The 27,727-nt window shown below is 38.5% G+C and overlaps 1 pseudogene; it reads left to right on the top strand.

The window, feature by feature from the left end:
- LOC133981647 (NACHT, LRR and PYD domains-containing protein 12-like) overlaps positions 1-27,727 on the top strand; it is a 56,759-nt pseudogene that overhangs the window by 2,299 nt on the left and 26,733 nt on the right.

The following is a 27,727-nucleotide window of genomic DNA, read 5'->3' as shown; positions in this document are numbered from 1 at the left end:
TTTGGTTGGCCTCCACAAATGTCATGTGCCAGAAACAATGTATTTATGTCCACAGAGAGAGGAAGAGGAAGAGGAAGAGGAGGGCTGTTTCTGTGGAGGAGCAGATGTCCTGCTGTTCTTTGTGTCAGGATGGCCTGAAGGATCCAGTCTCTACCAGCTGTGGATACTGGTTCTGCAGACAGTGCATCACCTCATACTGGGACCAGTCTGCTTCATCAGGAGACTCCTTCTGTCCCAAGTGTGGAAAAAGATCCAGAACCAGACCTGGACTGCAGACAGACAGTCAGACCAGCACTGTACAAAGTAAGACTGAAGATCTGTCTGCTGATGTCATCATCTCTGAAAACAGGACAGGAATCTACCTCCTCTATCCTACTGAACATTAACAGTCACACTGATTTCTGTTACATTCTACCTTTTTTCTTCTCTTTCAGCAGAAAGTGGTCTGCAGGAGGTTTTAGATGAACATCACATCAGTCTGAGCATCACATGTGAATGTGTGACTCAAGGAACTGATGAAGCAGGAAGTGAAATCCTCCTCAACAGCATTTACACTGAGGTCTACATCACAGAGGGACAGAGTGAAGAGGTTAATACCCAACATGAGGTGAGGCAGCTTGAAAGAGCTTCCAAGATGAAGACCCTCCATGACACTCCAATCAAGTGTCACAACATCTTTAAAGTCTTACCTGACCAACAGGTAACTGAAGAGGTTAATAACCAACATGAGGTGAGGCACCTTGAAACAGCTTCCAAGATGAAGACCCTTCATGACACTCCAACCGAGGATCAGGACATCTGTGAAGTCTTACACAGAGTCAGAGTGGTTCTGATGAACGGCGTCGCAGGCGTTGGAAAAACCTTCTCAGTGCTGAAGTTCACTCTGGACTGGGCACAGCGCTCCAACAACCAAGATATCAGTCTGCTGATTCTGCTTTCATTCAAGGCGCTGAACTTGATCAAAGATGAGCAGTACAGTCTGCTCATGCTGATCCATGTTTTCTATCCAATATTACAGAAGCTCACAGCAGAGAAGCTCGCTGTCTGTAAAGTTTTGTTCATCTTTGACGGCCTGGATGAAAGCAGACTTTCACTGGATTTCAACAACAGTGAGGTCGTGTCTGATGTCACACAGAAGTCATCAGTCAGCATGCTGTTGACAAACCTCATCAAGGGGAAGCTGCTTCCCTCGGCTCTCGTGTGGATAACCTCCCGACCTGCAGCAGCCAATCAGATCCCTCCTTCATGTGTGGGCAGGGTAACAGAAGTACGAGGCTTCACTGACGACCAGAAGGAGGAGTACTTCAGGAGGAGATTCAGTGATGAAGAGCAGTCCAGCACAATCATCTCACACATCAAGACATCCAGGAGCCTCCACATCATGTGTCACATCCCAGTCTTCTGCTGGATCACGGCTACAGTTCTGGACCACATGTTGACTACAGACCAGAGAGGAGAGCTGCCCAAGACCCTGACTGACATGTACTCACGCTTCCTGCTGGTTCAGACAAAGAGGAAGAAGAACAAGTATGATGATGCTGACAGGAAACCTCTTTTGAAGCTGGGGAGGCTGGCCAAGACCCTGACTGACATGTACTCACACTTCCTGCTGATTTTTAAAATGAGGAAGAAGAACAAGAATGATGAGGGACAAGAGACAAGTCCACAGGAGCTGACGGAGGCTGACAGGAAACTTCTTCTGAAGCTGGGGAGGCTGGCGTTTGAACAACTGGAGAAAGGAAACATCATGTTCTACCAAGAAGACCTGGAGCAGTGTGGTCTTGATGTCACAGAGGCTGCAGTTTTATCAGGATTTTGTACAGAGATCTTCAAAAGAGAGAGTGTGATCTTCCAGAAAACAGTCTACAGCTTTGTTCATCTGAGCGTTCAGGAGTTTCTGGCTGCAGTCTACATGTACCACTGTTACACAAGCAGGAAGACAGAGGTACTGAAGGATTTCCTGGGAGAAAACAGCAATTACTCATCTCTGGATCACTTCCTGAAGGGAGCCATGCAGAAATCTCTCTTCAGTAAAAATGGCCACCTGGACCTGTTTGTGCGTTTCCTTCATGGCCTCTCTCTGGAGTCCAACCAGAGTCTCTTAGGAGGCCTGCTGGGTCAGACAGACAACAGTCCAGAAACCATCCAGAGAGTCATCAACAACCTGAAGGAGATGAACAGTGGTGATATCTCTCCTGACAGAAGCATCAACATCTTCCACTGTCTGATGGAGATGAACGACCGCTCAATACATCAGGAGATTCAAGAGTTCCTGAAGTCAGAGAACAGATCAGAGAACCAACTCTCTGATATCCAGTGCTCAGCTCTGGCCTACATGCTGCAGATGTCAGAGGAGGTTCTGGATGAGTTGGACCTGACGAAGTACAACACATCAGAGGAGGGAAAACGGAGACTGATCCCAGCTGTGAGGAACTGCAGAAAGGCTCGGTAAGTCCAGATGTGATAATCAACATTATAAAGCTGCTTTCTCATCTGAAGCATCAGTATTACAGTAAAGATTCACACATGCACACTATAAAAGTGTTAAACATGTGTTACACCTGCTTGTTGCCAAAGTTATACATGAGTAGTGTTTCACTACAAGGAGAACCTGCAAGCACATTCACACGTGTCAAGATATCCTCATCACAAGTCAAACACACATTTCTATTCACATGCATGTTGTTATTTTCCTGGTGATGAGGATATCTTGACACATATGAATGTGATTAGATGATGATGTCACTATACAGTATATATCCTTCATTTCCCTCCTGTGGGTATCTGCCTGAGGAAGACCTGTAGTCACCAGTAGGGGTGTGACGATACACTTGAGACGAGACGAGACCAGATATTGGGTTCACGAGATCGAGATGAGTCGAGATTTTAACTATATTTTTAAGAAAACTTCAATGAGGAAATATATGAAATATATTAAAATTCACAAAATGGAAATTTAATTGAAATGTTTGAACTAACCAGCTTGTAATGAAACACTTTTTTCTACTTTCTAAATATATAATGATCATATGCAGTATGCAGCACTGTAAAAGGTTTCCCCATATAGATATTTTATAGATAGATAATTTTGGTATTTATGGAAATAACAACCATAAATACAAAAGTTAAATATAAACACAAATACTAAAAAGTAAATTGTAAAGAGTAGAAACAATTCTAATATATAAATATTAATTAAATTAAGTATCCAATTATCACAAATTATAACATATTGCTAATAAAAAAACAGAAATAAAAGTAAATTGCACAAATCCTGTATCACATAAATACACAAGAAGAACAACATATAAATTGTGTTATAATTGGGTAGTGTGACTTTTTGCATCATTAGGCTTCCATAGTTGCGCTAGATTCCCTGCTCCTCCTACTTCAGGCTTTCAGTGTAGAGACCTGAGGTCAATTTACCACGGCTCCTCTCCTCTTCTCCTACTTCTGTGAAATCTTCTCAGCAGGTAGAAGCTGCAACAAGGTTAATGATCCACACGTGACATTATAAAAAGAAGACATGACGTGCGAATGAGGGATAGAAAAATCGATCATCTTTTTTTCTTTTTTTTTGGTGCGCCCCTCAATTATATATCAACAAGAAATATCGTTGCGTTTCGTCTTGTGGTACGAGATCTGGTCACACCCCTAGTCGCCAGCAATCCCTCAGTATTTGAAAAGACACTTGCAATTTGTCCTTTTTCCACTTTCGCTCAGCTCATCGACAATCCTATCTGGCAGTGCGGGTTGTTTGATTGAGCCAAGGCTCTGATTTAGCTTTCTGCTGCCTGGTCTTGAATGGAGCCGCAATGTCTATGGCAGTTTGACAGGTGTCAAGAAACCATCAGTTAAGAGCCTCTGTATCCTCACACACAGACTCAGGAATAACGCAGTTCTGACTGAAAACTGCGGAGAAGTGAGCAGCAGTGGAAGGGTTAATAACTCGACATCTGCGAACAGCAGCGTGAGGTTTAACTGTGTGACAGCAGACGTCCGAGGAGAGTTAAAATAGCAGCACTCATCAGGTAAAAGTTCTGTGAAGACACTAGACTCACCAACACTCAGCCAGGTCTCGGAGATAAAGAGGAAATCCAGTTCCCGTGATATGAATAAATCCTTAAGGATAAATGATTTATTCGCAAGCGATCTTGCGTTTACCATGCCAAACCTGGCAAAAGCTGGCGGGTCAGGGCTAACAGCTGCCAGGGAGGCCTGACACAGAGGCCGCAGGTTCCCCAGATTCACTCCGCGCCAGTGGAAACAAGGAGAGCAGGGTCCGCAGGGCTGGAACATCACATCCGAGCCCGCCACCGGTACCAACCAGGCAGCGACAAGGCCAAGCGAACGTCGAGAGATACAAAGGCGAGGCCCCGCTCCATATCCACCTCAATCTGGACGTACTAGCCCGGCCCTCAGCCTCACCAGACAGCCACTACGCTTACCCCGGCGGCTGTGCCGTTTTCGCCGTGGGGGTGGCGCTGGAGTGCGGCACAGATATGTAGGGATGTCCGATAGGAAAGAAGGCAGAGTTTTTTGTCCATAATAATCAAAATTGACAAGATTTTTGGCGGACATTCTCAGATCTAGCAGCAATTGGCGATTAAACACCAGCAGAGTGTTGACGGTATGTGCAACAAGTGTTACAAGCAGCAGAAACACACACAGCAGTCGGAGCAGCTGACAGTCTGCCTCAGACACTGGCGCCATCTTGCCACTCAATTGAACACTAACAACATACAGACATCACTACTGTGGTGACACAAGATGCTCAGAAACACTGAAGGAGGAAAATGAGCAAATGGACTGGATAACACTAGTGTAACACATAAATGATGGAGGATAAATACAAGGTAAGAGAGTGAATTCTACATGAAGAGTAACTAAGCCAACACTAAACAAGCCGCTCCATAAGCAGCACTGTACATGACTAGATAGTCACATAAAGCACAGAGGAAGAAAGTTGTGGTGAGTGAGAGCTGAACTTAGTAGAGCCAGACTCACTCAGAGCTGAGAGGAACATACATAGAGCAAGACTGTGACAAGGCACAAAGTCACATTTGATGGAAGATAGATTTACACATTTCCTCTTTCCTTCAAACATAGAAGCTACTGGCCTCAATTATTCCTTCACATTATGAGACATTCTCATCATAACACGGATTATTAAATAATGAATTACAAACACAATATCAATGAATGCAGATGTAAATAATGAATAGATTTTAAAAAGTAGAAATGTGCATTCAGTGTGTGAGCAGTTACAAACTGGTCTGATGGATCTGTTCCCAATATAACCTGCAGATGTTTGTCAAACAGTTTATTTCAGGAGAAACATGCAGAGATATTTCACTTTCTCTTTTGTCATGTTGGAGGACATCACTACATCACTGTGCTGGCAGTGCTAACTGTACACCCTTATTCATTTTTAACAGTACATCACATTTAAAGTCCAGCACATCAAAAGACACTAAAGAGCTGTTAACAGCTGCAGACTGACAGCTGACGTCACTTCAGATGACGCCTGAAAGGAAAAGACATCCAAAAACATGTTTCCTGGATTCTTCCTCTCTCACATCTTTTCCTGCATCTCTCCCTTGTATCTTAGCAGGGAGGGACTAAGACACAAGGATACGACTCAAGTGAGCAAAGTGTAACCCCCGGTTACCAAAACACTGAAATAAGATCAATCAGAAAATTGATAAGAGAAAGGTGAATTTATGTGGATATTATATTAATAATAATATTAATTAATTAAAAAAATAAACAATTCATTTTAAACTGTATTAACATAATAACAGTTAAACCACGCTCTCTATCAGAGCAGCACCTGATCCAACTGAGCCGAGCCCAGAGTCATCAAACAGAAGTAAAATAAATATAACCTGAAGCAGTCACAATCCTGCTGCTCTGTGCCAAAGAAAATGTCTTATTCATCCTCTTCCTCCTCCTCATCTTCGTCTTCATCCATGGGATCCTCGTCCTCCCCTCCATCCTTTTTGTCCTCTTCATCGTCTTCATCATTTCCTTTTTCATCATTTGCATGGTCACCAGCTGAGATCTTCGTTCTTCAGTCCGGCTGGTTCCTGTAGCAAACACTACAGTTGGGACTGAAGTGGAAAAAATGTATTTGAGGTCTTGTTTTCTTTCTTTTATTGAGAATTGAATATTATGATATTGTTGTTATTATATCATTATTTTGTTAGCTTTTTTTGAGGGGGGGGGGGTTTAGAAAAGGAAGGATTAGCGTCAGAGACAACAAAAATAGGATTTATAAATTGTTTAATTATATTCTGATTAGTAAAAAACTAAACAAAAACATTTTAATAAAACAAATTAATGATTAGTAAAAAACTAAACAAAAACATTTTAATAAAACAAATTAATGTAGCACTTAATATTAAAACTAAATTAAACCTAATTTAGTAATTGACAATAACTAGAGACTTACCTGACAGGTGAATTCCTGGTTAAATCTAAAAAAAAAAAAAGAGGGAAGAGTTCATTTATTTTTGTATTTTTTTATTTTTTTATTTTATACATGTGGTAGTGTTATTGTTTTTTGTTGTTTTGAGAAAATATAAGAAAGAGTAAGAAACAAAAAAGAACAGATTAATGAAAGAAATACATTTTGTAACTTACCTTTTTCAATCATAACAGTTAAGTCTTGTGTTTTGTGTCCAGTTTGCTGCTCGATGCCCATTTCTCTAGAGCTAATTTAGTCTTCTGAGACACTGGTCCAAACTGTCTGTCAATGTTCACATTATTGAAGCTTAATACAACTTCATTTTCTTTCCCTTTGTCTGCAAGATGAAACCAAAACAGAGAGTCCCATTAAAAAGTGTGCAGTACAGCAGCAGAGAGAGTGAGGAGAGTTACTGAATAACTCAGCTTTGATTTGAAGGGGAAATCACAACATGACACATTTACATTACTTTCATTTAGCAGCTTTTGTCCAAAGTGACTTACATTTTTTTACATACACGTACAGTTTAGTGTTCAGTGTGTTGCTCAAAGACACTTGGACATGTGGACAGAAGGAGCTCAAGTTTCAAACCATCAACCTTGTGATTAATGTCCGAACAGCTCTGCCAACAGAGAGAACTGAGCTAGTTGTCACATCTCAGTTTGTTCAGTGATCAAAATCCCTAAAATCTATATTTAATATTAAAGTGTGTATTATATATTATCTTTCATCACAGACTTGTTAACTGTGGACTCTCAGAGACTCACTGTGAAGTTGTGGCCTCAGCTCTGAAGTCCAACCCCTCCCATCTCACAGACCTGGATCTGAGTTACAACAAGCTGCAGGATTCAGGAGTGAAGCGTCTGTCTGCTGGACTGGAGAGTCCAAACTGTAGACTGGAGACTCTGAGGTCAGTTCACTGAAACTAATTTATGTACATACATAACTTACATCCATGACGTTTTATTTCCATATTTTCATTGTGTTACTGTACAAAGTTTAGTGTGTAGTTCTAAAAGACACACACACACACACACACACACACACACACACACACACACACACACACACACACACACACACACACAGACAGACAGACAGACAGACAGACAGACAGACAGACAGATCAATGCAGGTGTTTAAAGTATTTTCATGACTCTGTGTTGACATGTATATGTGTCTGAATGTTGTGGTGACATTTGGATGATGTCTGTAGAAGGCTGACATGATGATAATCCACAATAACACAGAGACAAAGTCACTCTGCTCATTTTAGGTAAAACTTCAATGATTAGGACAAAATACTGTTGAATTACACATTTAAAACCTGAACACATCTGATTGGATTATAAATGGATTTTAATCTACATCTTTTATTCTTTATTCAGATTGTATTACTGCAGTTTGTCAGAGATCAGCTGTGCTTCTCTGGTCTCAGCTCTGAAGTCCAACCCCTCCCATCTTAGAGAGCTGGATCTGGGATGGAACAAGCTGCAGGATTCAGGAGTGAAGCTACTGAGTGATCTTCTGGAGAGTCCAGACTGTAGACTGAAGACTCTGAGGTCAGACACATGTTTTACTTCTGTGCTGAGATTAATATGATGTGACAGTTGTGGTGACACTAAACTGCAGACATAAAGTTGATATTATGCTGATCCACACTGAGTATCATAATCGGAAAGTCTAATTCTTATTTTAATGGTCAATAATCAATTTTTGAAATCCAGAGATCAATCTTTGTATTTGTACCTTTGCTCAGTGAACATGTGAACATGTGCACTGTGCTGTGTGTATGCAGTTGTTACTTGTTGTAAATTGATCAGTTAGAGCAGCATGATGTGTGGAAATCGTGTTATTATGATGTGCACAAAAATCAGATTTTAAGTTTAATAATGATGTAGATGCTAACTGCTTTATTAGATGCTAGCTGCTATATTAGCTGTTAACTGCTATATTAGCTGCTGGCTACTATATTAGCTGCTAGCTCCTATTATTGCGGCATCAAACTTAAAATCTTCCGCTCCTGAGTGGGTGAACTTGCGACTGAGATCCAAAACAAAAGACAGCCGCGAAACGAAAAGTCACTTCAACTGTTTATTAATATGATTACAAAACAAAAGAATAGGTGATCTGCCCTTTGCAGTCAAAAAACTGTGTCGCTTCCAGCACTCTCACCCATGTCAGCTGCCAGATGATATTATCACTTCTTAAATTACCTCTGCTCCGACCCTCAGTGGGACCGGCAAAGCACAAAAGAAATAATTCCCGAAATCAATCGAAACAAGAAACAAAGGGTTTTTATATAATAATTGGTAACAATAAATATTATATTAAATATAATATTATATAATAATATGAATTAATATATAATTTGGCCCCCACACTTATATTAGCTGCTAGCTGCTTTATTCGCTACTGGCTGCTATATGGTCTTAGCTGCTATGTTGCATTTTGAACCAGAAATCAAATTTTTATAAAAGGACGATTAATTCCTATGAGTTGTGTTTGAGTCACTTTTAAATTAAACATTAAGTGTAAATAAAGTTACTCACTGTTGTAATTGTTAAGCTTCACATTAGGTAATGAATGCATTTTAGTACCTTTTAATGTTTACTGCATTTTAACATTAATGTAACATTTTACTGTCATATTCATTCCTTCCCCTCCGCAGACATCCCAACCTGCAGAATGTCATTTCGGCGGGGGAGGGTTACACTAGGTGTTGGTCGGGGGGGGGGGGGGGGGGGGGGGGGGGGGCTAAAAGGACGCTTTGCTCTCACACACGCTGCATTTATAGGCACACACACAAACACACACACACGTGCGCTCTTGCTCGTTTACTCCAGATTCCGGGAGATTACGTCTCATTTGCAAGAACAAGCCAATAATAAAAATGAATAGTTAATACTGATGATAAAATATAAATAATAAAAGATCGTACAAACAATAAAAATAACAAAAATAAACCTGTCAACTACTACAGAAGATACATTAGTAAACTAGGAAAATGATAATAAAATAAATGATAATGATCAACAGTAAAATGTTGATGAAATAAAATAGAATAAACTGAATAATGATAAAATAAATATAAATGATAAAACCATAAAATGATAAAACAGGACATCTATTTGATTAAGTGTATTAGAATGAATGTCATTTATAGAGTTGATGTTTAAAAGTCTTTCTATTTTCAGCTCCTCTCAGATCCTCTGAAGGCTGTTCAGCAGCTTCTAAACCTTCCTCACATCTCAACAGATTATGAAACACTGAATGATTTCAAACAGGAACTTTGTCTTCTAAACTCATATATTTTATTCTTTATTCAGATTGAGGTTCTGCAGTGTGTCAAAGATCAGCTGTGCGTCTCTGGCCTCAGCTCTGAAGTCCAACCCCTCCCATCTCAGAGATCTGGATCTGAGTAAAAACAAGCTGCAGGATTCAGGAGTGAAGCATCTGTCTGCTGGACTGCAGAGTCCAAACTGTAGACTGGAGACTCTGGGGTCAGACACCATTTCTTACTTCTGTGCTGAGATTATTGAGGTTGACAATGTCAAGTACTTGGGAATCATCTTAGACTCACATCTAAAATGTGATCAACAAGTGAATAATATCCTTAAACAAGGGTTCAATCAAATGTCAACTGCTTCAGACTCATCAGAAAGAATCTACATGCATGCCAGCTATCATACTGCATCACCTGGTCACAAGTGTAGCAAATTATGAATATTATAAGATATTAAAATTAGGGCCGGGACTCGATTAAAAAAATTAATCTAATTAATTAGAGGCTTTATAATTAATTAATCGAAATTAATCGTATTTTAACCGCATATAAATATTTGACCTGAGAACAGTGAGAAGTAATTTTTTTCACATGGATTTTTAGTATACCATTGAATAATGACTGAATACATAAGCTTAAGCGACACAATTATTGTTTATTTTTGTTCAAGTCCAACAGACCAGTGCAATTTTTGCCATTAAGTGTAGCAATAGCATATTTAGAAATATAGTACATTTCAGAAATGAGCTAGCTACCACACTAGCGTCCATGCTAGCTGCTATATGTTTTGCATTGAGGTGATACTTGAGGCTCGATGTGCTGCGGTGATATGCGAATTCCTTGTTGCATAGCTTGCACACAACCATGCTCTTATCCACACTCCCATCCACGGGACCAACCAAAGCGGTCTCATCAGCTACTTTCATGTTCACTGTGGTTTGTTGTTGTCTGAACTACGCTTGTTAGAAAGCCCACATTGTTTTGAGTGATATTTACCTGTTTATAGTCTGTTTGCATTATAGGTTTCATTTGTCCTACGTTATTGATTGGAGCTGAGTTTTACCGACGTTCTTGAACGCACCACACCTGTGCAATTCTCCTTCTCCATGCGCTAGAGAGCTGACGTTTTTTCCCTTGCCTTTTTGCATCTTGCATCCTTATTGCCCTGATTTCCTGCTGTGTGTGAATGTATAAGGACCACAGCTGTAATAAAGCAGATAACTCCGTACATCTGTATCCGTGTTCTTTAATCGGGACACACTCACCATACCTTGCCACTCTAAACCAGTTAACTTCCTGGAGACCCCACTATCTCCTTTTTAACGCTAGTTGGTGCTCAAGTATAATCGGTCCGCCTGAAACTCATCCAGTGAGAAACGTTCCGCGGTGCAAAAATAAGTGTGATTAAAATGCGTCCATTTTTTTAACGCGGTAATTATTGTGTAATTAATTAATCTTAATTAACGCGTTAAAGTCCCGGCCCTAATTAAAATATATTAAACTTAGCTCTCATAATCAGGGGCACCACCTTCTGAAGAAGGAAATATTTAATTGGTTTGATTAAACAATTAATAAATCAATACATTTCTAAATCAGTCAAATATCTAAAGTTCATGGCTCTACGGTTCAATAGATCCCCTGTATCACTTCAAAGAATAGACATACACCATTGATTGAGTTTTATGGATTTTATTAACTACACACCACTAATAAATGATGTATAAATAAACGTAGTGATGAGTTTGCAATACAATATGAATTCAACAGATTGTTACTCGATATAGCGACATGAATGAAAGATGATGGTGAAGGATGAATTTAAAATGAAGGATATGTAATTATGTGGAAACTAAGAAAACTTGTAAGTTTTACTGAGTTTTACCTTTAAAGAAAATTTGAATTACCCGATCTGACATCAACCCTTGATTAAAGCAATATTTGGATTCTACTTTCATCCATGGAGGGCCTCAGCTGTCCGCCCTTCAGAACCACGCGTACGCACACCAAGTGGAAGATCTCAGAGAGCGTTGCAGGTCCGGTGCTGTGAGGATGATCCGGGTTGGCTGGCCTTTTCACAGACTGCTTGCAGACTTTGTTCCTCTCGATTATAATGAGTCGTAGGGTTGACAGACGTTTATCTGCCCAAAAGCTCTCGCAGGTTGATGAAACGGAGGAAAAAGTCCAATTTAACTAGTTCACTGTTTAATAACTTTCTGGAGAGATCTCATCGCTGGCCACACGTCAAAATCCTCAAAAATTTCAAAAACAGGCTTAATGACGTGTTTACTTAAAGGGCCTTTTCTCTGTACGTTTGCTGACAAAAATTACAAGATTGCAAAAACTTAAGAAAACTCAGATAAAGAATAACTAAAGATTAAAAGAATAAGATAAGGTGACCAGGGTAAGAATGTGTGAGGTGAAGAAAATAAAAGATGGACAAAGCAAAACCTGAAACAACGCAAAGCCAAGTCAAGTCGAGCAAAGCCAGTTTTGGAGGGGTGCATCTGGTTTTTGTCCCTGGGGAGGGCTTGTGTGTCAGCCAATCAGATTCATCACAGCTACTTTGAGGATTTAATTTCCAGCTTTTTACCGTGAAACTTTTCATCATCATTATCATTCATTCAGTATTTAATCCTGATTATAAAATGCATACTATAACATAGTAACACAGAACACTGGATGTATCATTCTGGCATTGATATGACATCAGCTTGATTCATCAAGCTGCCATTCATTAGAACCTGAAAAGGATTAATATGATCAAGCATAACACATTGTTATTCTACTTATTCCATGATAGATAATTGATTATCACCATAATGTAAACATAACATCAATGTAACACTTTCTCACAATAAGTAAACATTCTCATACCAACATTTGTTTTTTATGAAAGGAGAAAGGAGATACCCAGTTATCTATGATCGCTGTAATAGCTGTAACAGTGGAGGTTTCTTTAGGTAGTTGATACTGATATAAGTAATTGGTATAGTTTAAACCATAATATTTACTAAGACGTTCTTGTTTAAGTTTTTAACACTAGTTTTCTCACTTTCATGCTCTGTGTGGTTTCAGAAGAAACAGAGGGGGAAGTCAGGAATGTGCAGTGTCTTTTAATTTATGACGGTCAATCTTATGGTAGAAAGGGTTAGTGAAGTCTCTCTGATAAGTTATGACGTCCGAAGGAGACACCAAAATCTGTCTTTCGTTACTTTTATGTAGTTCTTGTCACTTTGGGTTGCTCCATGGAATGTTAATGGATCTTTGTTTGTCCAAGAGAGAGACCATGTCAGTCTCTATATCAAACCTGGTCCAATTTACTCATCTCAGGGTCAAAGGTGACTCTGACCAGATGATGTTCTGAGCCGTACTGATGCTGCGTCCGCTACACAAGCCTCACAATCAACTATAAAAACCCATCACATCACTATATAAGCAGCCAATCAAAATCCTGGACAAAGAACCAATGAGGTGGCAGCATTGACACATTTGTTTTTGTTTTTTGTTATTGTGCAGAAAAAAACAAGCTATACACAGCGTGAGAAGAGAGTGTGGATCAGGAAAAACATACAAACAAACAATCAAATGAGACACAATATACAAAACAGTGAACAAAAAAAACAAAGAAGAGAGGGGGAAAAGGAAAAAAAAAGGGGTTTGTCTGTCCTTCAGTCAGTATGTCAATTGTGTGTCCTTTCTGTAGTATTAGTTGTGGGAGAGGAGCATTCATCTCTCCTTTATGAAATTGCTAAATGGAAGCCAGATTTCATTATACTGTTCAATTTTGTCTTTTATTGTGAAGGTCAGTTGTTCCATATTTGAATGGTTTGTTAGTGATTCGAGCCATTGTATGATTGAGATTTTTGTTCTGTTTTTCCAGTGTAGTAGTATTATTTTCTTTGCTATTGTAAGGTATATTAGTATAAATTTCTTTTGAGGTTTTGACAGTGATGTCCGACACGTCACCCAACAGGCATAGAGATGGTTTCATTGGAATGCTGAGGTCAAGGATTCTGGAGAGCCTCTTGGCGACCTCCGACCAAAATGGCTGGATGTGTGTACAGAGCCAGAATGCATGAATGTAATTGTCTATTTGGTTACAGGTTGAACAATGATTTGAATCACAGAATCCCATGATGTGTAGTTTATGTTTGGTGATGTGTGTTCTATGAAGGATCTTATATTGAATTTGTTGGATTTTCGTATTGTCAGACATGTTGAAGGCATTTAAACTTATTTTTTGCCATGATGGATAATTGAGATTAAGATTCAGGTCAGTTGTCCATTTGTTAGTGGGTCATTTGTTTATTTGTGTTACACAGAGTCTTATAGATATGGGAAAGTAGCTTCTTATTGCTGAAAGACTGGAGTTTTGCAAGCAATGAAGTTTGGTGAAAGTTGGATCTGTAATGTTTGATATGGCTTTTTAGAGCTGATTTAAGCTGGATGTATTGAAAATTGCAGGTACTGGGTAGGTTGAACTGTTCTTGCAGTCTTTACTGTTAAAGGAGCAAAGTGTCTGAGCCCACTCAGCTGAAAATTAGCACAATGTTCAGGATGTCAACGGAGGTGTTAAAATCATGAATAAAAAAAGAGAAATAACACTGCTGTCAATCAATCAATCAATTAATCGATCAAACTTGAAGCACATTTCAAACAAATGAAAAATACAATCCAAAGGGTTTTACAAGTGACTGACAAATGTAGGATGTTGAAATGGATTGAGACTAATGAACACCAAAACAATTAAAAAAGCAAAAAATGTTAATTGAACAAGACAATTCTAAAAAATTAGTAGTTAATATTGATGATAAATATAAATCATAAAAGATAATACACACTAAAAATAACACATAAATAAAACTGAACTACTACACAAAATAAATAAGTAGGACTAGGAAAATGATAATAAAAATAAATGATAATGATCAACAGTAAAATGTTGATAAAATATAATAGAATAAAATGAATAATGATAATAAATAAAATGATCAAAAAAGGACATAAAGCCAGACTAAACAGATGGTTTTTAGTTGATGTTTAAATATCTTTATATTTTCAGCTCCTCTCAGATCCACTGAAGGCTGTTCAGCATCTTCACATCTCAACAGATTATGAAACACTGAATGATTTCAAACAGGAACTTTGTCTTCTAAACTCATATATTTTATTCTTTATTCAGATTGTGGAGCTGCAGTTTGTCAGAGATCAGCTGTGCTTCTCTGGTCTCAGCTCTGAAGTACAACTCCTCCCATCTCAGAGAGCTGAATGTGAGTCACAACAAGCTGCAGGATTCAGGAGTGAAGCATCTGTCTGCTGGACTGGAGAGTCCAAACTGGAGACTGGAGACTCTGAGGTCAGACACCATTTCTTACTTCTGTGCTGAGATTAGTGAGGTTGAACATGTCAAGTACTTGAGAATCATCTTAGACTCACATCTAAAATTTGATCAACAAGTGAATAATATCCTAAAAAAAGGTTCAATCAAATGTCAACTGCTTCAGACTCATCAGAAAGTATCTACATGCCATGATATTGTCACAGCTGTCATACTGGATCATTACCTGGTCACAAGCCTCACAATTAACTATAAAACCCATCATATCACTATATAAGCAGCCAATCAAAATCCTGGACAAAAAACCAATGAGGTGGCAGCATTGTCACATCTTGAAGAAACACAATATGTTCACCTTGGAAATGTTGATAAGCTATTCCAGCCTAAAGCTTCTTTTAAATGTGTACATGGTGGTGCTCCTTCCCTGCTTACTGAATGAGTTACGAGGCAGCATCACTCCAGTAGAGTCAGCACAGCCTCAACAAACTGGAACTGTCACATTACAACGTACAAACCCTCATTTAGACAATCAGTCTTTACTGTTAAAGGAGCAAAATTCTGGAAGTGTCTGAGCCAAATGAGCTGAAAATGCAGCACAATGTTCATGTTTTCAACAGAGGTGTTAAATCATGGCTAAAAGAGAAACAACACTGCTGTCACACCTAAAACCCCTGTACACACACACTGGCATTTTTGTAGCTGTATTTTTATTTTATTTTCCTTTCTTATCTTTCTTTCTTTTCTTTTCTCTATTTGAACTTTTTTTAAAGTCTCCTGTGGTCAGGTGATGTAAATCAGTGTTTAGCTACAAACACTAAATCCAGTGCATCTGCTGCCTGTGCATAATTGTATGTTACAGTTCCAATGCTATTGTGATGTCCATGTCAAATCACATAAAGTGAATATAATGTGACAGCTGTGGTGACACTAAACTGCAGACATAAGGATGATGTTTATGAGGTCAAATCCCCTTCACATTTACACATTCACATGTTTTCACATATTCATTTTAAACCATAGTTAACACTTTAAAAACATACTTTCAAACATTCAAATCTTAGTTTGAATGGATTTGATTTAGAAACTAATGAACACCAAAACAATTAAAAAGGAAAAATGTTAATTGAACAAGAACATTTAAAAGAATTAGTAGTTAATGCTGATGATAATTAAAAAATAATAAAAAGATAATACAAACAATAAAATAACATATAAAACTGTGAACTACTACACAAATTAGTGCAGTGTTAGACATTAGTGAACTAGGAAAATGATTTTTTTTTTAAATGATAATGATCAACAGTAAAATCTTGATGAAATAAAATAAATATGAATAAAACCATAAAATAATAAAACAGGACACAAAGCCAGACTGAACAGATGGTTTTTTAGTTGATGTTTAAAAGTCTTTCTATTTTCAGCTCCTCTCAGATCCTCTGAAGGTGGTGCAGCAGCTTCTAAACCTTCTTCACATCTGAACAGATTATGAAACACTGAATGATTTCAAACAGGAACTTTGTCTTCTAAACTTAAATCTTGTATTCTTTATTCAGATTGTGGCACTGCAGTTTGTCAGAGATCAGCTGTGATTATCTGGCCTCAGCTCTGAAGTTCAACCCCTCCCATCTCAGAGAGCTGGATCTGAGCTACAACAACCTGCAGGATTCAGACATGGAGCAGCTGATTGATCTTCAGCAGAGTCCAGACTGCAGACTGGAGACTCTGGGGTCAGTAGAGAGTTGGAGTCAGTCTGTGCTGGTTTCAGCAGTTTAGTATTAAACACAGTCAGTATCAAAGCAAAGATCCAGTATTTCCTGGTGAAGCTCCAATCTTCTCAGTGCTGCTTTCCTCTGTGAAGCTGTGAGAGGAGAATGGTGACAGGCTTCAGGATTGGACAGAAAGACAGAGAGAGAGAGAGAGAGAACAGTCAGCCAATCAGATGAGCCAGAAGCTTGTTGCGATCATGTGTTTGAGTTGATGTGAAGACGACTGTTGTTGTTGTGTTGATGTCTGCAGGAAATAAAGCTGGATTACAGCTGACAGCCTTACAAGATGTATAGAGACAGTGATCTTCATCATCAAACTGTCGCACCATCAAATCTGATCTCAAAGTGTTTGTTCTCTCATTTCAACACTAAACTATTGATCAGTTCATCTTTGTCAGAGCTCTAAGATCAGTCTGACTGCAGCCTGCAAATCACTGGCTCTGATTTCACACAAGCATCATTACATTTAGTAACCATGTGGTCTTTATACAGACCAGAACCTCTGCTGAAGTCCAGGAATCACAGCAGCTGTTTAGCTGAGAGCTCTGACTGATTGTCATGTGATGATTTAACAGCAGGAAACATCTTCAAATCCCACAGAGACTCTGTAGCTTTAAACTTTGATAAGAGTTGACATGTATCAGCAGTAAATCCATCAGTGAACTGATGAGTGAATGTCTCTGTTTCTGCAGTAATGATGTGTTCATGACTCTCAGCACTTTATTTCCTCTGTGTACTTGAGTGAAATCTGCAGAGGAAACACACTTGATAGTAAAAGTGTGTGCAGATGTGTGAGCTTGGAGCTCAGTGTGTTCACTCCAACACGTTAACATGAGAGCTGAAAGGAAGCAAGCTACGCTGCACAGCTGTTCCACTTCTGGGCTGAACAGGACTGAAGTCCCTGCTGCTCTTTATACTGGATGTGCTGCATCACTGACTGACACCTGAGGAAGTGAGTCTCACTAAACGCTCATTTATCTCCTTTGTTCTTTCTTCTTCTCTCATCAGATGGGATTGATCTCTGTCAGAGTGAGAGTGAACATCCAGGAGTGTTGAGAGAGGATCAGTTCGATCCTGATGATCCATCTGGAGTCTGGATCTGGATTTTGTCGTCTTCACTGAAGTCTCTTAACTGACTACAAACTGAACAGTTATCTCTGGATTTAGCTGAAGTCAGCACTTTACAGATTTGTTCTACATGAGCTGTTTGATGCAGATAAAGATAAAAACAGGTGTTATAAGCAGGCGGGGAGTTCCAGTCCTCTGAAATGATGCCGACGCGGAAGTAACTTAAAACTGCATTCTATCAAAAGGCCACCAGGGGGCGACCGTTTTGGTGTCAAAAGGACTTCTGTCTCTATACAAGTCAATGGAGAATTCACTAACTTCACACTTGATTTCTGACCTCAGTACGTTTTCAAAATGTGTTTATGGTCTCAATCGCTAGTTTAAAGCCTTCTTCAATGCAGTATGATGTTCATTTGGGAAATTTTGGCCTCCCTGATTTTATATTTGACGATAAAGCAGGGTATGCATCAGGGCGTGGCTACGTCGTGATTGACAGGTTGATTGGTTCACAGGTTCAGGAGGGCGCCTCTTGCTCCTCCTGATGCCCATATAAGTAGAATCCTTTTTTTCTTTTTTTTACCCGGCATGCACCTGAAATTTTCAAGATGGCGCTGTCCAGATCCGAAACTTTTCGCTTCCAAGCAGCAGTCCACAAACCAATGGGTGACGTCACAGATGTTACGTCCATTTTATATACAGTCTATGGTTATAAGTCAGACTGTGAGCCTGGGCTCATATTTATCAAGCGTCTCAGAATCACACTTAGAGTTAACTCCATTTCTATCATCACTTCACTGCTTACCTGTTTGTTTACCATTGATTTGAAACATTTGATTGTTGACTTTTAAAGGCTCCACATTACATTTCAGAGAGTCTCAGTGTGTAAATATTAAAGGTATCCAGTTTTTATTTGCAAAATGATGATGTCAAGATGAATCATTTATATCTCATAACCATATTTAACAAATAATTTGCATCAGTCTGTAAGTAAACACTGCTCAGCCAATCAGGAGGCTTTAACAATAACTATATCATTTAAACTTGTAGGTGAGATCATGTGATCCAGCCCTTTCCAATCACATCCTTTCCATCTTGTTTTCTCCTCCTCTCAGTGTAACTCTGTGTCTGAGGTTTTATCTCCTCCTTTGTAAATAAAGTGACATAGATTTTCTACAAGATGAGTTTTTACTTTTTGTATATTCTTCTTTTTCTACATTGGAAATGTGCAGAAACCGAAAGAACACATAAGCACAAATAGACAACAAAACAAAACAGGTCAGAGCAAGAAGAAGAAAGAACATACATCATATTTAATCAAGAGACAACAACACTTCCTTTACAGTCCCACTGTCCAAAGGTCAGATCACTGTATTTGCTTTCTTCTGCTGTCATATTTCCCTTATGTTTCTGTTGACCAAACTACAAAGGTAAAAAGAAAAACTATGATGGATAACTTTTATCACAGGGTCATAAACATGCTTCTTTTTGATTCTGAGGTTTCAAAAGTAATATAAGTAAATCAAACAAAGCTTTACATTACATTATGTCACCTTATACACTGTATTATTTGACATTAAAACAGTCCGTCCTCCATTTTTGATGCATCTCTTTTTTCCCACAAACTTGTGCATTTTGCAGGTGTTTGGTTTATAACTGAGAAGTGTTCACCACCAATAAATCAACTATGATCCTGATCTACTGCTAAGACATCTGGAAGTCCAGTCTTTTCTCAGCAAAGACAGTTTAGTAATTTGAAGAAAAACAATGTAGAAAAAAGATATGTTTGGTTTGAATAGTCCAATAAGTGCTTAATGGATACATTTTATGTATAGATATAACCTCTTAATTTTGCCATAGTCTCTCAAACTTCTTTGGGAAACACTGAATTTGAAAATGTTTTTTAACACTTGCAGGTTGTTGGATGTCAAGTTCTCATTAGGAGCTGAGCCCCCCTAAAGTTCTGATCCTATAAACGCCACTGAAGTGAATACATAAATATAAGAAATGAATAAAGTCAAACACTGCCTGCTCCCACCAGTCCAACAGCCACCAAAGAGCAGAGAAGCACAAGAGACCAAACTCTGCTGCTGTTTTGACAACCGCCGCTAGAGGGAGCCGTGGTAGCGCTGTCGCCATTTAGGACTGTGTTTCAGCATCAGGACTTTGTGTCGCACAGCAGAGTCTCTGTTAAACACTAGTGACAACAGCTGATCATATTTACTGTAGTGATGGACAAACCAAGCTTTCTGAGGCTCTCCATCAATATAAAGCAGCTGTGTTGTTGAAAATGCTTCACTGTTTCAAAGCATGTGATTCAGTGGAAATGGCGCCATCTGCTGGACAACTTTGACATTGCTTTTATATGTCAGGATTCAGCAAGACGTCATGAAACAGACACAGAACATGTTTTATTCAATGAAGGTTATTTACCAAAAGAGTTTGACGTTATAATGTGATACTGATGCTTGTTTGTGTTTTTGGCAGCTAAACGTTTCTGAACCTTTTCAAGTTCAGATCAGCAAAACACATGATTACTGGATCACACAGAGTTTACAGTCATGTCTCTGTGTCTGTCATCTGTATACTTTCCTTCCTTCTTTTCCTTCCTTCCTTCTTTTTCCTTCCTTCCCACTGAGAGCTTACAGTCATGTCTCTGTGTCTTTCATCTGTATACTTTGAAATCTTTAACTCTATTTTTCATCTTCAGCTGCCTCCTGTGTTTTGTCCCCCGTCAGATTAAAGCTGAACTAATATATTTCAGATGTAATGTAGCTGCACTTTATCATCATTAACACTTACATACTGTTCATATTCTGACCTGGCTTAACTATTCCTTTATAATTAGTGTCTATACCAAATGTTGAACCACAAATGTATTTTATGTTCATGTTTTCTTTAGATTTGACATTATTATTATTATTATTATTATAGTGAAGATACATTAACAATCACACTTTATTATGTTATCTAAAAGAAGAAAGTCACAGCCATAATTATTTCTGTTACTTTATTTAAAGTGACAATATTTGAATATTAGTCTTCATGATAACCAGAAGTGTCCCTGTCCGAGATGTCCTCGCTCTCTGAAAACATTTACACTTTAATATTTACACAACTGTCCCTTCAGTTTGTTAAATATTCATAAAACTACCTGAAACTTTCTCCACATGGTGTAAAACTCACCTCATGAGGAACGGGGATGTGACGGTATCAAGTTTTCACACTATGATTATCGTCGGTAAAAATATCACAATAAACTCAAATTATTATGATAATTATTCAAGTTCACTGAAATCCTGCATTCAATGTTAAAATATAGTTAAATGACATCATGATCACTGTGGATTTGATGTCTATTGGATCCTTTTTCTTAATTCAGGTTCAATATATGTATGTTTTTTCTGTCTTTGACAACCACATTTGACAGAAAAGATATGTTTATGCAGCTTGTATTTTGTGTCCATGTAACATTATCGGCCAATATATAGTTATATCAGTATTTTTTTTTCTCCCTACTATCAGCATCGGCCCCTAAAATCCAGTATCGGTCGGGCCTTAAATGTGACGTGTGTGATATTGAAGCAGAGCGTTATGAAGGACCACAGGGGACACGTCAATGAAAAAGAGGAATTATGAAAAGGGATTTCAAAAAGCAACTTTAAAACAGTAATTTAAAACACCATTTAGAAAATATACTATTGAATTCCCAAATTAATAACCGAATTTCAAAATGCAGTTTAATACAGAAATATAATAATAATATACAGAAATAAATAAATACATTTGCAAACTGAAATAGAAAATACAACTTTTAATCAGGCTTTTAAAAGTGCAATTCCGATTTCTATTTGCATTTCCATTTCCTAATTACTTTTCCAAATCCGATTCTTAAATGTATTTTCTAAATCATCCTCCCTTGTCCTTGGGTAAAGCAGAGTCCTCGCTGCTTCTCCACGCTTGGAATCTGCAATGCAAATGAGCTCTGAGCGGAGATGTAAGAAGCTCTCTGATTGGATGTTACACATGAGCGGAGATGTAAGAAGCTCTCTGATTGGCTGTTACACATTGAGGGGACGGCTGTAGGAGAACAGAGAGGAGACTAGCAGAGTCACAGGGAGCTGCAGTTTCCACAGTGGGACTATTCATAAGTCACATTATTAACATTTTACATTTTTTCAGGCGAGAAAGCAGCCATGTAGATTCCCCACATGCGCTCAGTTTATCCAAAAAACGCCTGTTTGTAAATCTGCTGCGACGTTTTCGGACGTGTGAAAAGCCGCGACCAGCCGGTGTTTCTCTTTAAAGGTCAGCGCTTCATGGACGCGCATTGTCATGGCAACGGCAGAAACAACTGCGCTGGCTGAGCAACATGTCGGAGTCTGAAGGTAAGTTAGCTTCAGTTTGGGAAGCAGCATTTATTGCTCTGAAAGTAAAGGTGGTATGTGTTGTAGTAGCACGTGTGATAATAAGCCTGGCAGTATTTAACAAAGTGTTGAGACCAAATACTTATTAAAGCCAAAGTCAAAGCGGAGGAGTAGCTTAGCCTCTGTATAACTGACGTTAGCATCGTTGCTAACGTTACTAGCTTCACAGAAACTAACCTCTACTCTACCGTTAGTGATACATGTCATGTTAGTGATGCGGTTTATCGAGAATATTAAAAGATCTAGGAAGAAAGCTTCATACAGCAGCCTACTCTGACATTATTTATATTATAAATATCAGTTAGTTTCATCCTGTTAAAAAGAGAAAAGAGCAGATAGACGGGAGGAGTGACGTCACACAGTGGAGAGTTATTTAGAGGTAAATAACATGATATATGTCTCCTTTAGTAAATAACATATTTATACCAAGTTTACAGGTAATATGATGTTATTTATGTGTCATTACTATCATGGTGCAGCTCTGTTCCTGGCGGGGGAGGAAGAGGTCAGAGGTCAGAGTTCAACCAGTTCAATGAGCCTGAAACCAGGAGAGCTACAGGTGAGCAGATGCTGCAGGCTCACAGACTTACAGCTTTCAAAGTGTTTACAGCCACGAAGACCTAGAAACACAGGTTGGCTATCACAATAAGATGATTTGGAGTGATACACAGGCCAAAATGCTACGTTATCCTCCTCTCTCCTACACACACACCTGTTTATGTGCACAGTCATACACATCTGTTGTTGTTTGTCTATTAGTCATAGTGGTAGTACAATTTATAACTTTTCATTGATTAATAAGTTTTAGCTTTAAAGAGAAGCATTTTTGTGATCATTGTGCATATGTTATTATGTACATATAAATATAATAATGAATACAGTGTTTGTTTTCTTTCAGTGTAGTTTTAGTGAGTGTAACAAGTGATGAAGTAGCTGCGTAGGGTTAGGGTTAGGTAGTGTTTCAGGTATCAGGGTTAGGGTTAGTTGGGGTTTAAGGTATCAGGGTTAGGGTTAGTTGGGGTTTAAGGTATCAGGGTTAGGGTTAGGTAGTGTTTCAGGTGTCAGGGTTAGGGTTAGGTAGTGTTTAAGGTATCAGGGTTAGGGTTAAGTAGTGTTTCAGGTGTCAGGAGGAAAGCCTTGATTAGGATGAAATAATGCTGACACTGAGGTTTGCTGTGTTTCTGACTGTGAGCTTTACGTTAACTGTCTCCTGCTTCTGTGTGAGAGCTTCCAAGCTGGACTTTAACATTAGTGGGATTTTTCCCTTTTAGCTTTTATCCCACAAATGTTCCCATCACTCTTCATCATCTTCATCTCTTCATCAGCACACTTATCTACTGCGGGGTCAAAGTCGAAAATTTGAGTGTTTTTTAAGGAGGAAATTCCAAAATACGACAATTTCCATCACGTCTGTATATATAAAATGTAATGTAGCTGCACCCTGATACACAGTCAGATACCACTTTATCATCATTAATAAAATGTAAGTCTGCTAAATGATGAATTCATGGACAACACTGAATAAAACATTACTGTGTTAACTTATTGACACTTTTCCCGCTCTGACTCAGCCTCTTTTTTTAAAGATAAATGTCCGGCGTCCACATACACATGCATTAATATCTCTACGTCCACTGGATTCAAATGGAGGTTCTGCCTTTGATTTACCTGTTGCCATGGTGACCCGTAGTATCAGAGCCTCATTGATGATGGCTTTTTTTCATTCACCAATCACGAGTTTAACTCAGAGTGAAGAAACTCAGAGTAAAACAAACTGATCAGCTGTTCTGGATCAGAAAACTCAGTTTCATCTCAGGGTTCAACTCAGAGTTTGTTTAGTTTAACCTGCTTTCTGAAATAAACCCACAGAAAATAACTGTTTTACTACAATGAGGAAGTTTACATGTCTGTGTTTGTAACAGTCAACAAACAGTCAGAAAACTTTACAGAAATCTCTTAAATTAAATTCACATCTCACACTTTAAGCTGTGAGTTCATCTAGAAACACACACATGCACACACACACACACACACACACACACACACACACACACACACACACACACACACACACGTGACTTCCACTAAAGAAGGAACAACAGACAGGAAGTGCAAATCAGTCAGACGCCATTTTACAGTCAGTAGAGCAGAAAGAGGAAAACAGCGAGTCTGAGGCAGGTGAGTGTTAATATCAGGACTGTAAATAATGATTACTGTCATTATTGATCAATCTGATGATTAGTTTTCAGGTGAATCATTTAGTTGATTAAACTGTGTCAGAAAAATATGAGATCACAGAGTTTGAGATGTTCAGAAGTAGTTTCCTGTTGTTCTTTTCCTGGTTTCTGCGTCACAGCGATGTAACGTGTTATGAGGCTGATTGTAAAATGTTGATTACAGTTTTATAGCTGATATAGTTTGATTATTTAGCTCATTTTACTCATATTTAGCTAATTTTCTTTCATTTAAGACATAAATGCATGTAAAATAGCATGTTATATATAATGGTTAAAAATGTTTATATTTTTAAAAAAAAATGTATTTAACTATAAAGTAAATGATAAATCGGTCGCCAAGTGTGGATTTAACATTCATAGCTAGATTTTTTTTAAATGTATACACATTTTTACCAAATTCTATATAACATGTTGTTTTAAAACTAACTGAAAGTTTACAATCATCATCTCATAACGTGACTCACTGCTGCCTCTAAATAGAGAGAAGTCACAGTTAAGAAGCACACACATGTTTATCTGAAGTCTGTTTGTTGGATTTAAACCAGAGTCAAAGTTTCTCTTTGTGATGACTAGAAAACACACATGGTTGTAATTAAAGTCATGTAAACTAATAAGAAGCTACTAAGTTGAGAGGCAGGACTGAGTTTATTATACTGTGCAGTGTTCCCCATACATAGACCAATGTGTGGCGCAGCGCCACAGAATCAACACCGATCGCCACGAATTGATTCTGTTTTTTTTTTTTTTTTGTAAAACACGATTTTGAAATATAAATATCGTTCCGTTCATTCATCTCCGCATAGCATTCTTTCTCCCTGTTATTCTCGTACACGTACACACACACACACACATACAATATGGAGCGAGCAAGCAAGAGTGCGCACTAGAGAGTGACTGCGCGCGCGCGTGACTATCAATGCATCGCGTGTGATGATAGCACAGTGTCATGATAGATCTGTGCACACGCATGGCCGTAGCTACCATTGAGGACACCGAGGTCATGTCCTCGGTATTTTTTTCTTGAAGTTTCGTTTTGTTGTGAAGTGAAAATAGCCGACGAGACAATTATCCTTGCATCAACGGACCGTCATGTGACACGTACTTGCAGATACCGCTGCCATGTCAAAACGAAAGTAGTCGGCTATAGCCAGCGGTGGAGTGAGGCCTTGAAATCCGGTAATTTTTTCACCGGCCCCGGTGTCCCAACTGGTGTCCAATTTAACTGGTTTCCTTACCGAACAGCTCCAGCTGTGTTGTGCTTCCGTCAGCAGATTCGTCACAAATTCACAAATATACACAACATATTACTGGAGATTTTTAAGTAGCAGTTATATAGTGCTCACTTCCAGAAAAAATATTCGCTGCAGTAGATGTTGAACTGCGACTTGAAAATCGCCAGAAATATGTTCTATACATTTGTTAATTGGACTTGACCCGATTTTGCAAACTGTTCATTCATTGGATGAGCCCTTTTCTCCCTTTCCCAGCAGGCCGTGCTCCATTTCACATTTTAAGAACAAACAAAGAAAATAACATACAATTTTTAAATATACAACCATGGAAGTTGTAGAATACTGAAATAGGAGTTGATTTAATTTGCAAAGTTGGAAGTGATAAGAAAGAACTGGAACACAAGAGTGACCATGACTGAGAAATGCACAGCAAAAAAGCGTTTTAAATACATCATGGATTATTTTAACATTATGTATAATTTGTAGTTTTCTTTTTGACCTCGGTATTTGAAAAATCCTGGCTACGGCCTTGTGCACACGTGTGCACGAGCACAAAAAACGATCGGTTTTCTATCGCTTTTGCGCGTCATATCAATGATATATTGTCACCGTGTGGATCATTAACCTTGTTGCAGTGTGCTCCCTGGTTATAGTTAGTGAACTATCAGCTTCTACCTGCTCAGATCTCACAGTCAGCAGCAGGAGATGAGGAGAGCAGCAGCTAGTAGCTATGTATGGAAGACTAAAAAGTAAAAGTAAAACTGGTAACTACAAAAATAAACCATTATTATTATTTATCTTTTATTTATTGTTCCAACAGCTCAGGTCCATTGAACAACAGAAAATACCTTTTTGTAGCATACATGTGTCTGTTATTTTGTTAAAGCTATCAGACATTAACATTTAGTTGTTTTGTTTAAATTATTATTTATAATTTAATATTACTTTAACAGCTCAGGGACGCCCAAGCAGCAACATGTTGTTTGAGCACTTTTTTGCAATGTCAACTTGAAATAATGTTTTGTTTTTGAATGAAGGGGTGGAAATTTAAAAAAATATTATTTTATCCGAGTGACTGGTCTAAAGGTCGTGTTCCAACCTTCAGTAATGAACCTGGACCCTCAGACACAAAGTAAGAGACTGTTTCTACTGTAAACTGAGCTGAAGATGATTCAGTGATTCGTTTCATTAAGGTTGTAGTTTAGATATGAAGGAAACACAGTGGAAATAAATGATGAAGTAGCTTCCATTCAGCTGTAATCTACAACAGATCTTCATGTTCATGTTAACCAGAGACAGAGACAGGGCTGGTATTGCTGTTTGATTTTCCAGTCAATAAATGTAAAGTAGCAGCAGGTAACCCAGGGTGATATTTACTAACAAGTCAAACTGTGTCTGTCCTTATTTACTAAAGGACTGCAGCAGCAGGTACAATGTTTGGTCTCATGTAATACAGACTGTGTCTTAACGTGTTCCTGTTCAAAGACACTAAATATGGGAGGAGGTCATGTAAATGTATAGAAACAGCCTGCTGCAGCTGATTTATCACTGCAGACTGACCACTGCAGCAGAGGAAACTGAGTCTGACATTTAACGTTTGGGAAAAGTCAAATGTGTCAAACTGTTGTATCACACTCACACAGAGGGAGAGAGACTATAGCAGAAACAGAGAGAGAGAAACACTAATGAAAAGATGCATTATGAAGATATTTAGCAGAGCTCTCTGTTCAGCAGCACAACACAAAAGAGCAGCAGTCTGTTATTTTTCACTAGTGGACTTTTCTGTTTGGCTCAGTTTCCTCCTGCTTATTGTTCCTGACTTTTAATGTCTCAGAGTAGCTTAAAGGAGCCTGTGGAGTTTTCTTGTTAACAGACTAAAGTCATGTTCACATTGACTTACTTACCAA

This window comes from Scomber scombrus, chromosome 6 (assembly GCF_963691925.1).
Source record: "Scomber scombrus chromosome 6, fScoSco1.1, whole genome shotgun sequence".
NCBI classification, from domain to species: domain Eukaryota; kingdom Metazoa; phylum Chordata; class Actinopteri; order Scombriformes; family Scombridae; genus Scomber; species Scomber scombrus.
This window is presented reverse-complemented; position numbering and strand designations above follow the sequence as displayed.